Genomic DNA, 15,594 nt, shown 5'->3' on the forward strand with positions numbered 1-15,594 from the left:
AATTTTATTTTAAGAAATTATATCGTAGTTTAGTAGAATTTATTTAGAAAATTATGTATTGTACTTTTATTGTTAAATTTTAATGTAGGAAATTATATCGTAGTTTAGTAGAATTTTATTTTAGAAAATTGTATATTAAAGTTTTGTTGAATTTTATTTAGAAAATTGCATTGTAGTTTATTGAAAACTTTTTTAGAAGAAATTTAGTTGAATTTATTTAGAAAATTACGCCGTAGGTTTTTTCGCACCACACACACTTTCGCTTTTCGTCCACTTGAAAAAAATTTTTCCACTCACCACTGTTAAAAAAGCGAGGCTCCAGCCTCACGGTCGCCATATAAAGGTTCATTGTATGAACCTCCGAAAAATGGACGTGCGCTTGCTCGTCGCAATGCTCTCCACATAAAAACTCCCAACACCAAACACAGTATTTCAATTTAATTTTCAGTACCTTTATTTATGTTTGGTTTTAGTTTCTTTTTGGTACAATAAATATTTTATAGTTTACTTTACACTGTATTTGGTTTCATTACTTTGTATTTAAAGAATATTTTATTTTCGCGCACACTTACTTCGTGTTGCTTCCAAAGTCCGAATTTTAATAATCATCCAGAGCCGAATTGCTCTGTGTTCAAGTTGCTGCAACACCCGTTGTCTACCCACGGGTGTGGAACAACTTGAACACAGAGCAATTCGGCTCTGGATGATTATTAAAATTCGGACTTTGGAAGCAACACGAAGTAAGTGTGCGCGAAAATAAAATATTCTTTAAATACAAAGTAATGAAACCAAATACAGTGTAAAGTAAACTATAAAATATTTATTGTACCAAAAAGAAACTAAAACCAAACATAAATAAAGGTTGTCTACCCACGGGTGTGGAACAACTTGAACACAGGGTGACATTTTATTATTTATTAAGGCTTTGTTACAGGATGTCTTCTTATGTCGTCCGAGGGCCACCTTCATCAGAAGGCAAAAATGGTCAATGTCAAGCAGCGTAACAACTAAGCCGACAGTTTTTACTTAACTGCCATAAATTGGTTGCAATTAAAATAAGGGGATAGAACGGATTCCAATGTCTTGGGTATTGGTGAAAGGAGAGATATCGGATGGTATGATTCTCCTTGATTTGTTGAATTCCCAGTATCACTCTTGCCTGTTTCCATTTCTCTGGAATGACAGATTGAAGATTCGCGTTAGGTAGCTCATTCCCTCATCGCCTGGACATTTTAACGTCAGCATGGACATGGTTGAAAATGTGCGTGAGGTACTTGATTCCTTCTGTGCCGAGGTGTTTAAGCATCAGCATGGATATCTCGTCCGGGCCTATTGTTATGGAAGACTTGGCTTCTTTGATGGCTAACGCATCCTCCCCGACGGTTATGTCATGAGGCGCATCATGGTGTTTTTGCTTTTTGTGCGCTTGTCTGATGGCTTGTCGTTTAGCCTTGTCACCCGGAGGGTGCAGTATGAATTGACGGCAGAAAACGCTCGGGCCTTTTTCCGGCTTTGACAAAGTTTTATCACCAAAAGTGATGAAAACATTGTTGTTGTATTTGGTCGGATTTGACAATAGACCATAGTTTCCCGACACCTTCGGAGAGGTTGCAAGTCTTAAGATGTTCCAGCCACTTAGTCCGTTTGTTTTGGTCGACCAATCGTTTGATTTCCCTAACTGGGAGCATTTTGGCCTCAGTATGTAAATGATATTCAGAAGTCATAAGGTGGCATCCCGTGACTAGACTTGACGTGGTAGAGACTTGAGGGTTTTCCAAAGATTACCCACACCCAGGTTAACCTGGTTTGTTGTTATTGCCGGTTGTGCTGCCTGACAGCATGGTGCAATGAACACACTCGAAGGGTTATTGCGGTTGCGAGTTGGACTAATATTTACCCTTATTCAATAATACTTTCAAACACAATTCGACTTCAATGGCGCATATCTCTTTATATTGGTTTAGGTATAGCAGTTATACAGCCCAATTCTAAACGAAAATTCCGTGCGAGTTTTTTCCCTTCTCTCATTCCTGGTATTCTAAATAAAAATTCCTTGTGAGTTTTTTCATTACCCCTTTCCTCCTATTCTGAACAATATTCGAAAAAGCGGAAACCGGTTATGGGAGAAAAGTAGGTATTATGAATGTGAGGGAGAGGCAGATTTCTCTGCCATTTCATAGGAGTTTTTTCACTAGTTAAATTAAAGGGAATGCATCAAAATCGTTAAAGGAAATTGGTTATTTTAAGAAAGAACACTTATTTGTACAAATTTGTGCTAAAATGTGTATTTACATTCTACCACAATATTCTCACTGTTAATACAACAACAGCCACAATATTCGTTATTTTAAGTGGAAAAATAGATCATAAGCAACGGAAGAGCTCTTCGCATATTTGATGCAGCCATCCAGAAATTGCGCAAGGATTTTTTAAGAAGGCTTAAATAGATTTTGGCATATGGCGAAACTCAACTCGACTTGGCCGCCAGAAAATTGCTTTGCAGAATGAATGCAGGCAAGTCCGGCGGATTTCTGTTATCCCGCCGGGGTTCTTCTTATGCTCCTCTGTTGATGGTCTGTGGCACCAATTCATTACTCATTTCAGTGAATACCACATGAAAAGCAATAATGTGCATTGTTTATACCTTATTTCTTAATTTCAAACAAATTGGCAACAATAATTAAACTTTACAATATTTTAAACAAAATAAGAAATGCGCAACGAAATTTCAATTGACAAAACAGCTGACTTCGAAAATTCGAATATTCTGAACAATATTCGAAAAAGCGGAAACCGGTTATGGGAGAAAAGTAGGTATTATGAATGTGAGGGAGAGGCAGATTTCTCTGCCATTTCATAGGAGTTTTTTCACTAGTTAAATTAAAGGGAATGCATCAAAATCGTTAAAGGAAACTGGTTATTTTAAGAAAGAACACTTATTTGTACAAATTTGTGCTAAAATGTGTATTTACATTCTACCACAATATTCTCACTGTTAATACAACAACAACCACAATATTCGTTATTTTAAGTGGAAAAATAGATCATAAGCAACGGAAGAGCTCTTCGCATATTTGATGCAGCCATCCAGAAATTGCGCAAGGATTTTTTAAGAAGGCTTAAATAGATTTTGGCATATGGCGAAACTCAACTCGACTTGGCCGCCAGAAAATTGCTTTGCAGAATGAATGCAGGCAAGTCCGGCGGATTTCTGTTATCCCGCCGGTCTTCTTCTTATGCTCCTCTGTTGATTGTCTGTGGCACCAATTCATTACTCATTTCAGTGAATACCACATGAAAAGCAATAATGTGCATTGTTTATACTTTATTTCTTAATTTCAAACAAATTGGCAACAATAATTAAACTTTACAATATTTTAAACAAAATAAGAAATGCGCAACGAAATTTCAATTGACAAAACAGCTGACTTCGAAAATTCGAATTCCGCGGGAATAAAAAAATCCGCGAGAACAAAATTCCGCGAGAACAAAATTCCGCGAGAATATTTAGAATTGGTCTGATAATAAAAAATTGCATCTTGGTGCCGCTTTTCAAGCAGGATTTGAGCAAAGCATGGTCAGTAACATAAAAGGAAGCTTTCTGAATTTGCGCCGGGCTAAGTGGCCAAAAAATAATAAGCAATTCATTTTACAACACTGTGTTGGGTGTTGTTTTTTTGTCACTAAATATTATCAACATAAATTAATTACAGTGTTTATAAAGTATTAAATTATTATTATATATATTAATAATATTATGCCTTCGACTTCTGGCTTCAGCGACATATCTGCCATGAAAGAATTGAGTTCACGTAGTAGCATTGGTGTTTTCCATTTAGCTTTAATAGAATGGATCTGTGAAGAAATAATAAAATTTATTTTAAAAAGAAAATACAGAAATGCATTTCTACTTACATTCTCCTTTAGGAATATCAAAGGCTTTTGTTGACACTACAGTATTTTCATTATCGAGCTGCTGCTGTTTGTGATTGGCCGCAATGCCATCGAATATACACCGCTATTGCGAGTGTCGACTGAGAATAGATAATCGACTATTAATCGATTATCGATTATCACCCCTATTGCGAATGTCGATCGCTCGCTCATTTATCGACTGTGAATACTCTTTTGATCGATTATCTTTCTACAGCCATTTTGCAGTCGTTGAAGCGTTTAAGTGATAGAAAAAAGTGAAAAAATTTAAAAATGGAAGAAAAAAAGTAAAAAAATTTGAATAAAAGTAAAAAATGTAAACCTAAATAATAAAAAGTGGTTATTTTAATTGCAGGTCAAAAGTTGTAAGCAATAAACGGCAAATCGCAAGTCTGGTGCAGCTAATGCAAGAACATCCTGATTTAGGCAAAGGCGTGTGTGGGAAAGCCCAGGGAAAATCAAGATGGGAATTGATAGCGGCTGAGCTCAATAGCTTGGGACCACCAATGCGTTCTTGGGAAATTGGTTAAAGGTAAACAAATTTGTATAAAGCGTCCATAAAGAAAATACTGAACATTCCTTTGTAGGTGTGGACGGACTTGAGAAGTAAAACGAAGAAAAAATGTTCGCAGAACCGAATGGAGTACTAAGCAACTGGTGGAGGCCCAAATAACGTCCATACGTTTTCAGCGATAGAGGAAGCTATTATTAGTTTTTTAAGTATTGACGCCTATATTGATCCCCCTTGCGAAGAAATTGGAATGGGCAATGTGGTGGTCCAATCAAGAGTTGGTGGTAGGTCGACTGAAATTGTTGAAGATGAGCAGGAAAATGAAGTACCTGAAAGAAGCGTATCATGTGAGATCCAGGAAAGAGCTGCACTACAGGCAACTCCAGCAAGAAGGTCGAAAAATATAAGCGAAAAGGAAAAAAGGTTAGCACTGTTGGAGAAGCAGATTGACATTCAAAGTAAACATTTTAAGGCCCTGAAAAGAAATACATTAGGTATTAAGAAAAGTGTTGTAAATATAGAAGGATACATGAGGAGGTTAGTTGCGCTAAATTTTGAGGCTGTAACTTTAAAGCAAGAGAAACTAGAAATTGAAAAAGAAAAGTTTAAACTGCTAAAAGAAGAAATTATTAATAAGAAAAAGCATAGGAGAGATAAATTAAGGTTGAAAGAACAGATTTTGGAGTTGGAGAAGGAGAGAATTACCAAAGCACTAATGTGAATAGTAGTTTTAAGGCAATGTGATATTTTAAATTTAAATAGTAACTTTGAAATAATTTGATTTTTTATGTAGATAGTAGTTTTAAGATACATTTTTTATTCACACCTGAATTTGTGATATTTTTTTTTACATGAAGTGATATTTTGATTTATGTTAATAAAAAACATGAATTTTTTTTAGTTAGCCTTAGTTAATTTAAAATAAGTGTACTCTGAATTTAAAATGGACTGAATATGAATTTAAATAAAAATTGTTTGTTATCATCGTAAAACTAGAACTGCATATGTTGTAAAATATTATTTCTAACTGCCCTAGCTTCTTCGTTTGCCACTGAACCACCTTCATATGTTCTGCTATCTTGGAAATCGTCATTCGGGTTTTGATAGTCAGATATTTCTTCATCTGATAATTGAACATTATAAGATAAACAAATGTTGTGAAGAGCTGCGCATACGTTTATTATTTGTGTAGCTTTCTTTGGCTCATAGTGGAGCGCACGAGCCCCTAACAAACACCTAAATCGATTTTTAAGGACTCCAATAGTACGTTCCACAATATTCCTTCCTTGGGAATGTTTTCTGTTAAACATACATTCTGCTGTTCCATCTTCTGGGTTTGGGTATGGCGTAAGCATATAAGGTTGTAGGGCGTAACCTGCATCGCCTAAATGTTTACATTTTTTACAACCATAAAATTATGAAAATAAGTTAAGCATTAAGGACTCCATACACCTCCTTGCTAACGTGAATATATTTCTTTTGTCTAATACATTTTTTGTTACACCGCTTTTTACAACACAAATATCTTTCTAATTGTTATATTCAAAACAATGAATATTCTTATTTTCAAGCTCACACTTAAATTTGTACGTATGCAATGCCATTGCATGTAAAAATCTAATGTTCGTATTAACGCCCAAAATTTCTAGTTGAATCACAGATTTTGTTAAAAATGGAATATATTGGCTGCAGTGCTTTAACATGCAAAGGGATTTGTTAAATCTATACGACAGCAAATTACCCTGGCTGAGTTTAACACAAAATTTTTTTGTGTGTACAACAAGCACATAAAAATGTTCAACTTCTTTTGCAAATATCTCTTGACAAAAGCAACATTTTTTATTTTATATTTCGGATTCGCAATACTGGGTCCAAAACACATCCTTTGACACCCCTCCAAATATTTTTGGGCGGGTATTAAGAGCGTCATGCTGTCGTATTCATTTGCTAAGAATTCATATGGAATACTGTGCCTTTGGGTAGACTTCAGAAATCACCACGGACCATTTTCACGTTCACAAATAGGTGTATGGAGTACTTTACATACCTAATATTATATTTCTTTCACCCCTACGTTAGTCATCTTCCAATCGTGGTTTCAATGTGGACATGTTGAAAACGTTTGCATCGTGCGTTGCCTCCGGATACTTGGCATTGACATAGCGGATTCTCATGGCATTATCGCAAACCTATGAAATAACAAAAATTATCAACTCCACGATATTTTCTTTGTAAAATACTTACTATCATTGCATTCAAACTATAATATCCTTTGCGATTATAGTACAAATGCTGAATGTCCTTTTTTGGAGCAACAATTTTGACATGCGTCCCGTCTATGCAACCTATCACGCCTGGTATTCCACTTTTTTCAAAAAAATAAAGCTTTGCTTGACGCTTTTCCTCCTCAGTATATTGAATTGTCACCCAATTTCTGCAAACGTATTCCTCCAAAGCTGGGAATACTTCAGATAAAACTAGGGATACTGTAGATTGGCCGAATCCTATATTAAAGTCATTGCCTACACTCAGCTGGTATGATCCGTGAGCACAGAACCGTAAAGTTGCTGCAAGCTTTAAAATTGTTGGGATAGATGTCTTTCGAACACCAGGTTGTAGTTTGGCATCTAGCAATGCCAGTAAATCCGCAAATGCAGCTTTCGGTAAACAAAAGTTTTTCAAAAATCTGTATAAATGGGAGCTTTAATAAATTTTTAACTTTAAGACAAATTAAATCCAGATAGTTACGTGTGATCTTCCATTTCCAAAGGATTCGACGAATCCCTCAGCTTGCGTCTTTCCCTTGCCAGCTCTATTAGCCTTGTATGTGCATCTTCATCTTCCTCACTATCACTGAACCACAGCTCAACACAATCCATTTATAATATTTATTATAAAATATCTAATTTAAATTTATTTTAAAAATGTTTTGTTATTTTGGTTTTATCAAACACAGCAAAAATGTAAACAAATGGTAAACAGCTGATTGCAATTCAGCGAGTTTTCTTCTTTCTCGTCTTCTTGCAGCGAGTTATTCACAATGGTACACATTTTTTTCGATCGAGTTACACAATACGAAAATAAAAGACAATCGACTCGGTCGACAAATTTCTATTCTACTGCTGATCGACACTCGCAATAGGGGTGATAATAGTGTTGTTATCAATCGGTTGCTGGAAGTTTTTCAGTTTTTGAAATGTTGGCGCGTTGTACTAAATTTGGTTCGGTAACCATTATGCTGGAAAATATCGATATCACCCTGACGGGTTACATTTGGGTGCAGAATTTTCCACTAAATATGTTCGCTCATGGCCATGTGTGACTACCATTGAAAATATGTATTAAAAATTTTGTTTCGCATTAAAGGATATATGAATATGCGGGGCAAGCAAAATATACTTTAATATTGCCTTATTATTGCAAATTGTTATGAAGTTATAGTCGAGCAAAATATGTATCAATTATTGTTCTTCTGGTATGGTCATTTCGAGATCGCCCTTCATTTGAGCGATTTTGCGGGGCTGTTAAAACATTAATTACAGCATCGTTAACTTCAGGTGAAAGTTGTGGTGCGGATTTATCATTAAAGCGAATGCAAACATTATGCAATACTGCTGTTCCTACAATAATGTAAGGAACTCTAGTGCTCTCATTCGAATGCCCATTGATGGCACAGGAAATCTACGTTTCCAGACACCATATGAGCGCTCGATGCAATTACGTGTTCTGATATGCAACTCATTATACAAATTTTCTGCTCTATTTGTACAATTTGAAAGAGGTGTCAGCACAACGCTCGAGTTTTCATAGCCACTATCAGCAACAATTACGCCATTCTGAAACTCCCTATTTTCAAGCCGATAGCAAATGCGCGAATTCCCAAAAATTCTTGAATCATGCACAGATCCTGGCCATCGAGCTACAATACCCAATATATTAATTTTGCTGTCGCATATTGTCTGCACATTGAAAGAAAAAAACCCTTTTCTATTTCGAAAGACTTCAACATCATCACCACCTGTATATGAATTAATGTTGTTGTTGTTGTTGTAGCAGTGCTTCGTCCCATCCAATAGGTGCGACCGATCACAAATTGTCATCAATGTCCTCTAAGGGGAGTCCAAGGAAACTTGCTGTTTTTGGTGGTTAACCAAATATTTAAATATTTATTTTTAGAAATATTATTTTATTTACTTTTGAGTTTAAATATTTTCAAACTAATTAGAATTTTCTTTTTTTGAAGTTATTCAAAAATTTTAAGTTAACATGAAAACTCAATTAAAAATTATTTTAAAAATTAAAGTAAAGAATACAAAGTAGTTAACACTATATTTACTCCCCCTCCAAGAAAATTTGAAACAAACAAATTATTAATTAATATTAAATGTAACCTTTTTTTGTTTTTTGTTGTTTAATGTATTGGTATTTAAATTAGTGTTAATAAGTATGTTTGCTGGTTTAAGTAAATCAATTGAAATATTTTTAATAGTATTTTTGTATTGAATTGTAAATGTTTTATGCTTCTTAGAGATAACTTTAAAAGGTCCTTCATAAGGTGATTCTAAATTAGATTTACGAAAAACTTTAACAAAAATATACTCACAATTTTCTAATTGTTTAGGAACGAAAAAATTTTCTTTCTTATGATGAAAAACTTTAGAACGAACAAGTGAAAAATATCCTCTTATTTTATGAAGAGCGTCATTAGAAAAATCATGTTCTTTATTACTATTTGAAATAATTAATTCACCAGGTATTCTAAGTGTTTGGCCATAAACAAGTTCAGCAGATGAACATTTTAAATCTTCTTTAATAGAAGTTCGTAAACCAATTAGAATGAATGGTAAAATGTCAGACCAATGAACCGAGTCGTTTGATGCTATAATTGCTGCTTTTAAAGTTCGATGAAATCTCTCTATCGTGCCATTTGCTTGGAGATGGTAAGGAGATGTATGAATTTTATGAGAACCTAAAAGTTTAGTTAATTCCGTAAAAAATTTTGAGGTGAATTGTGAACCTTGATCTACTGTAATGTTCAATGGTATACCAAATCGTGGTATATAATTTTGAATAAAAGTTTTTACTATAGTATTTGTTGAAATATCTTTAAGTGGATAAGCTTCAGGCCAACGTGAAAATCTATCAATAATTGTTAAAATATAAGAATTTTCATTTGAAACTGGAAGAGGTCCAACAATATCCATATGAATATGTTCAAAACGGCCTGATGGTATTTGAATTTTTTGGATAGGAGATTTAGTATGTCTTGAAATTTTGGATTTTTGACAATTGATGCAAGATGAAGTCCAATCGTTAATCTCTTTACGCATGTTAGGCCAATAATATTTATTTTGAATTAATTTTCTAGTTGCTCTTATACTTGGATGAGATAATGAGTGAATTTTGTCAAATATAATTCTTCTCGTAGAATGTGGAACATAAGGTCGAAAAGGTTGTAGAGAAACATCACACCATATGTTTAAATTAATAACTGGAATATGAATTTCTTTTAAATTATTTTTAGAATTTGGATCAGAAATGGTTTTTTGTAAAAATGTATCAGTTTGCTGTTCTTTATATAAAGTTTCTAAATTTATATCTTGAGTTGAAATTGCATTTATTTCTGGAATACGGGAAAGTGTGTCGGCAACTATGTTGTCTTTTCCACGTATATATTGAATATCATTTGTAAATTGAGCAATATATTCAAGATGACGTAGTTGACGAGGAGATCTATCTACTTTAGAATTTAGAACATGAATTAAAGGTTTATGATCAGTATAAATTGTAAAAGTTCTACCTTCAAGAAAATGTTTAAAATGTTTAATTGAATTATAAATTGCCAAAAGTTCACGATCAAATGTTGAATATTTAGTTTCTGTTGTAGTTAATTTTCTTGAAAAATAAGCTAAGGGTTCTAGTATATTATTGCTAGTTTGTTGAAGAACTGCTCCAATAGCAACATTTGATGCATCTACTGCTAATGATAAAGTACCATTTTTGTCGAAATGTGTAATTAAAGTATTTTTAGCAAAAAGTTTTTTAACATTTTCGAAAGCTGTTGTGGTTTCATTTGTCCAATTTAATTGTTTGAGTTTGTTTTTAATTGCATGTGTTAACATTTCATGAAGAGGACTAAGTTCTGTTGCTAACATTTTAATATATCTGTGATAGTAATTTATCATACCTAAAAATTTTTGTAATTTATTTATAGAAATTGGTTTTTCAAAATTTGTTATGATTTCAATTCTATCTAAAGATGGTTTAATACCTTCGCCTGAAATTTCGTAACTTAAGAAATTTAATTTATTTACACCGAGAGTACATTTTGAAGGTTTAATATTTAAATTATATTCTTCAAGTCTTTTGAAAACTGATTTTAAATGATTTATATGTTGATCTTCATTATCACTGGCAATAAGAATGTCATCAATGTATGTAAATACAAAATCGAAATCAGAAAATACTTCATTAATAAAGCGTTGGAAAGTTTGAGCACTGTTTCGTAAACCGAAGGGCATTCTTACGAATTCAAACATTCCAAAAGGGGTAGTTATTGCAGTTTTATGAATGTCTTCTTCTGTCATTGGAATTTGGTGGTAGGCACGCACAAGATCAATTTTGGAAAAAAATTGTTTTTTAAATCAATTGTTAAATCGTGAATATGTGGTAAAGGATACCGATCTGGTGTAGTAATAAAATTAAGTCTTCGACAGTCTCCGCAAGGTCTCCAATCATTTGGTTCTTTTTTAGGAACGAGATGAAGTGGAGATGCAATAGGAGAATTTGAGGGTCTGCATATACCAGTTTTAACTAAAAATTCAAATTCAGTTTTAGCAATTTTAAGTTTGATTGGATCAAGACGTCTGGGTTTCGAAAATGGTAAAATACCTTTTGTTTCTATCCTGTGAACCGTATGGTGTTTAACTTTTTTAGTATAATCTGGTTCGCAGGTAATAGATGGAAATTCATTAAGTAATTTTGAAAACTTATTTTCGACAATAGGAATTTTCAGTGAGAAAATATCAGAAAATCCAGAAGATCCAGCGACTTTAATTTTTGTAGTAGAATCCATTATTTCTTTGTTTTTAATATTGACAATAATTCCGAGTTTTTCTAAAAAGTTTGCTCCTAAAATTGGTGTATCAATATTCGCAATAATGAATGGAAATTCAAAATCTCTTCTTAAACCTAAATCAATTTTAAGTAGTTTTGTACCGAAAGTTTCAATTGAAGAACCGTTTGCTGCAGTCAAAGTAAGATCCGAATTTCTTTTATAAATTTTAAATTTAGAAAAGGGAATAACTGATACAACTGCACCGGTATCGATAAGAAAATTAAGTTTATTGAATTTATCAAATATGAATAGGCGACGAGTAGGTTTAATAATAGTTCCATTATCCGTCACCGTCATAATGGATCGTTCCAGTTTAAATTTTGTTCGTAATTTGAATTGTGATTTTGATTAAAATTGCATGGGGGTATACATTTGAGAGCGTTATTCTTAAATTTTTTGTGATACCAACAAATAGTTGTTTGTGAATTAAAATTACGATTGTTTGAAAAATTTCTTGATCCTGAAAAATTTCGAGATTTAGATCTATTTCTATCTTTAGATCATGAACGGATTTGTAATTGATTAATATCATTAGAAATTTTATTTAAATTTTGAAAAATAGCCGTGGTCAATTCAGTTAAATTTTTAACACATTGTTCTAAAATATTATTATTTATACTTGAGACTACAGGAGATTTGGAAAAATGAGGTTTATTGATTAAATCAAAAAGTTTGTCAGCTAAAATAATAATTTCATCTCTGTTTTGATTATTATTGGAAGTCAAATGAATTTGTATTTCTTGTTATTATATAATTTACGAATCCACAATTTAAAGAGTAATTCTTGGCTAACTATGGAGTCAGAACCTATAAGTGATTTCATAAATCTGAATAATTCAGATGGTGAACGATCGCCAAGTTCAGCTTTTGAAAATAATTGTTCTAATCGTTTTTCTTCGCTAAGAGAAAATCTTTCATATAGAATTTTTTTTATTGAATCATATTTATTAAAAAGAGGAGGAGGGTTAATAACATCTAAAATTTTAGAAATAGTATCGCGTTGAAGGGTAACTAGAACATTTTGAAATTTTAAATTATCATCAGTGATATTATTAATTTGAAATTGTCCTTCAATAAGTAAAAACCAAGCATCAGGACAATCTTGCCAAAATTGTGGTAATTTAATAGATTTAGTAGAAGGAAAATTTGTAAAGTTATCTTGTGTTGAAGTATCTTGTGTTATATTAGAGATGTTGTTTTGTGTTGTATTAATGTTAGAATTTTGAGTTGTATTGTGAGTCATGATGTTATTTGTATGGTTGTTATTTCGATTTTCCGAATTTGTAAAATTACGGGTTCGTATTGGTGAACGTAGAACCATATAAAAAAAAAAATAAATGAAAAATTTGAAAATTAGGAAATATTTAAGACTTTTTTTTGGAAAGGGAGTTAACAATTTAAATAAAATATTTATGTTTATATAAAAAATAAATAAATTTAAATAATTTATATAGAATTTTTAAAATATAAAAATAATCTTAAAATAAATTTGAAAATTTAAAGGGTTTAAAATTTTAATTTAAATTATAATAGAAGATTTTAAATTTAATATTAAAATAATAATTATACTTACATAAAATTTAATTTAATAAAAAAATATATATATATAGATATATTAAAATTAATAAGTAGTTGATTGATGATTGTAGAGATTTTAAGGGAATCAATTGCGTTTTTTGGAAGTGATAACAATTGAATACATCGTTGTTGCTGTTTATGCAATGGCTTTGTGGTTTTCTTTATAAATCTCGTCATTTTCAACGTGATGTCTTATATTTTAAATCCGTTCTTGTGTGTGTTGTGCGTAAAATAGCTCTTGTTGTAATGAAGTGGATAACTCAATTGTAAATAGTTTTTAATTTTTAAGTATTTAGTTAAATTTTAAGGGTTTAAATATAGATAATAAAGTTTTTAATATTTGTATTTACGTAGATAGTTTTTTATATTTGTATCTTTGTTTATAGTTTATATCTTTGTATACTTAATTTTTAAATTTGGATGTTTGTTTTATTATAATAACTTCTTTAGTTCACTTCATATAAATATTTAAAGATATTTGTGCACAATTTTAGAATTATTTTTAGATAAATTTCGGTTAAGAATTCACTATTTAATCTTCACTAATTCTTGTAGATATTTTTGATTTAACTTTTCTTTGAGAAATCAGTGCACGCATTTTTGTATTGGATCGTGTGCACATTTGCCGAAACTGGTTGATAGTCTGCAATTGGTTCAGACAACTTAATAAAACTTTTTTTTTTTTTTTTTTTTTGGTAGCACGTCACTTAGCTGCACTTCTATTTGTGATATTGCATTGTTCGGTAGCTCTGTGATACGTAAAGCGCCACATTCAGCATTTGTATCAAATATCGATTTAAAAATTAGGTCCGTTGGTAGAATCGCCAATATATTTGGTGGTTAACCAAATATTTAAATATTTATTTTTAGAAATATTATTTTATTTACTTTTGAGTTTAAATATTTTCAAACTAATTAGAATTTTCTTTTTTTGAAGTTATTCAAAAATTTTAAGTTAACATGAAACTCAATTAAAAATTATTTTAAAAATTAAAGTAAAGAATACAAAGTAGTTAACACTATACTGTTTTAACAGGGGTGGACCATAAAGAGAGGAATTTTAAAGGCGTTGGTTCCAAGAGGGGAGAAGAAGACGGGGGCGGGTGCTGATGCTCGGCATTGCTACCAACTCAACTACGGAGATTGTAGTCATGAGTGGGAGCGGCCGTATGAGCTGGTGGCGCCATGGGACGTGGCTTGTTGAGCAACAGAGCTGCTGGAAAGTAGTGAGGTGTTCGATACCTTCCCGGAGCAGGAGAGTATGGCGAAGTCCCGCTGCAGGTAATAGTCTAGTTGAGGGGGCGACTGCTAATACGCATCCAAAAATATCAAAAGAGGTGTCAAACGACGCGTCTTGACATCAGTATTAATAATCCGAAGGCGGAAAATAAAATTTTTAACTCGTTCAAATGATATTAACGAAAAACCGAAAAATGACCCGCGGGTCTCTTCGAAACCGTGGTGGGATCCATAGCATTTTTGCGCAGAACACCTCTCTACATTGGCGGCCTTCGGCCGCGCTTATAAAAAATTACCCTGGGTGGGTCCAACACCGGTTTGAAGACCAAAACTATATCCGCGCAAAACACTTATGTTCACAATTTTTTTTGTGGTTACGACAACATTACCACACCACATGAAAATCCGAGTGTATTTCTGCCATGAAAAGCTCTCAGTGAAAACTCATCTTCCTCGCAGATGCCGTTCGGGGTCGGCATAAAACAAGTAGGTCCCGTCCCGCCAATTTGTAGGAAAAATTAAAAAGGAGCACGATGCAAATTGGAAGAGAAGCTCAGCCTAAAATCTCTTCGGAGGTTATCGCGCCTTACATTTATTTATTTACATAAGTATGTTTGTATGTACTTAAGTATTTTAGTACATATGTACATTTATGCATTGTGGTAACAGCACTTAAGCTTTAATTAAAGGCTGTGCTCATTTTGACCCTGACTTCGTTTAACTATGTGTATGTAACTACTACTTGAGCTTCAGCTTCTTGAACGAAAACAGAAGACAAAAGCACAATTTTAAATGTAACAACAAGAAATAATTTAAATATTTATTTAAGTGCACATGTGTGTATTATCGTAAAATAATCAGTTTAAAAGATTCACCGAAAGAGTCACAATGAAGATGACCTCTCTGCAACTAAAAATGGGAATAGGATACAGTTTCACTTTTTGTTATGAAAAACAAAAAAATAATTTCAGTTGAAATAATTATTAATTATTAACTTTTCTCTTAAGCTATTATTTATGATAAATTCACACAAAAAAATTTAGGGCAGTGTTAACACTTTTCAGAGCAAAATCAAAACTAAAAAACAAGTAAGAAGGTCTAAGTTCGGGTGAAACCAAACATTACATACTCAGCTGTGCAATTGAAACGCTGAAGTAGGAGTGTCTTTCAGGCACTTTTGTTCATTTTCAAAGCAAATATAATATCTTTAACGGCT

General features: G+C 32.5%; 1 long non-coding RNA gene across 2 annotated transcripts; it reads left to right on the plus strand.

The window, feature by feature from the left end:
* The first annotated feature begins 4,059 nt into the window (after window positions 1–4,059).
* Window positions 4,060–5,436, plus strand: LOC137242217 (uncharacterized). Of its 2 annotated transcripts, XR_010950132.1 has the most exons (3): window positions 4,060–4,220; window positions 4,289–4,465; window positions 4,521–5,436. It is a non-coding gene; the product is annotated as an uncharacterized lncRNA (long non-coding RNA). The 2 variants fall into 2 exon arrangements; XR_010950130.1 differs by having other exon boundaries at window positions 4,289–5,436.
* The last annotated feature ends 10,158 nt before the right edge of the window (window positions 5,437–15,594 follow it).

The sequence above is a fragment of the Eurosta solidaginis genome, chromosome 2, assembly GCF_040869045.1.
Source record: "Eurosta solidaginis isolate ZX-2024a chromosome 2, ASM4086904v1, whole genome shotgun sequence".
Taxonomy (NCBI): Eukaryota; Metazoa; Arthropoda; class Insecta; order Diptera; family Tephritidae; genus Eurosta; species Eurosta solidaginis.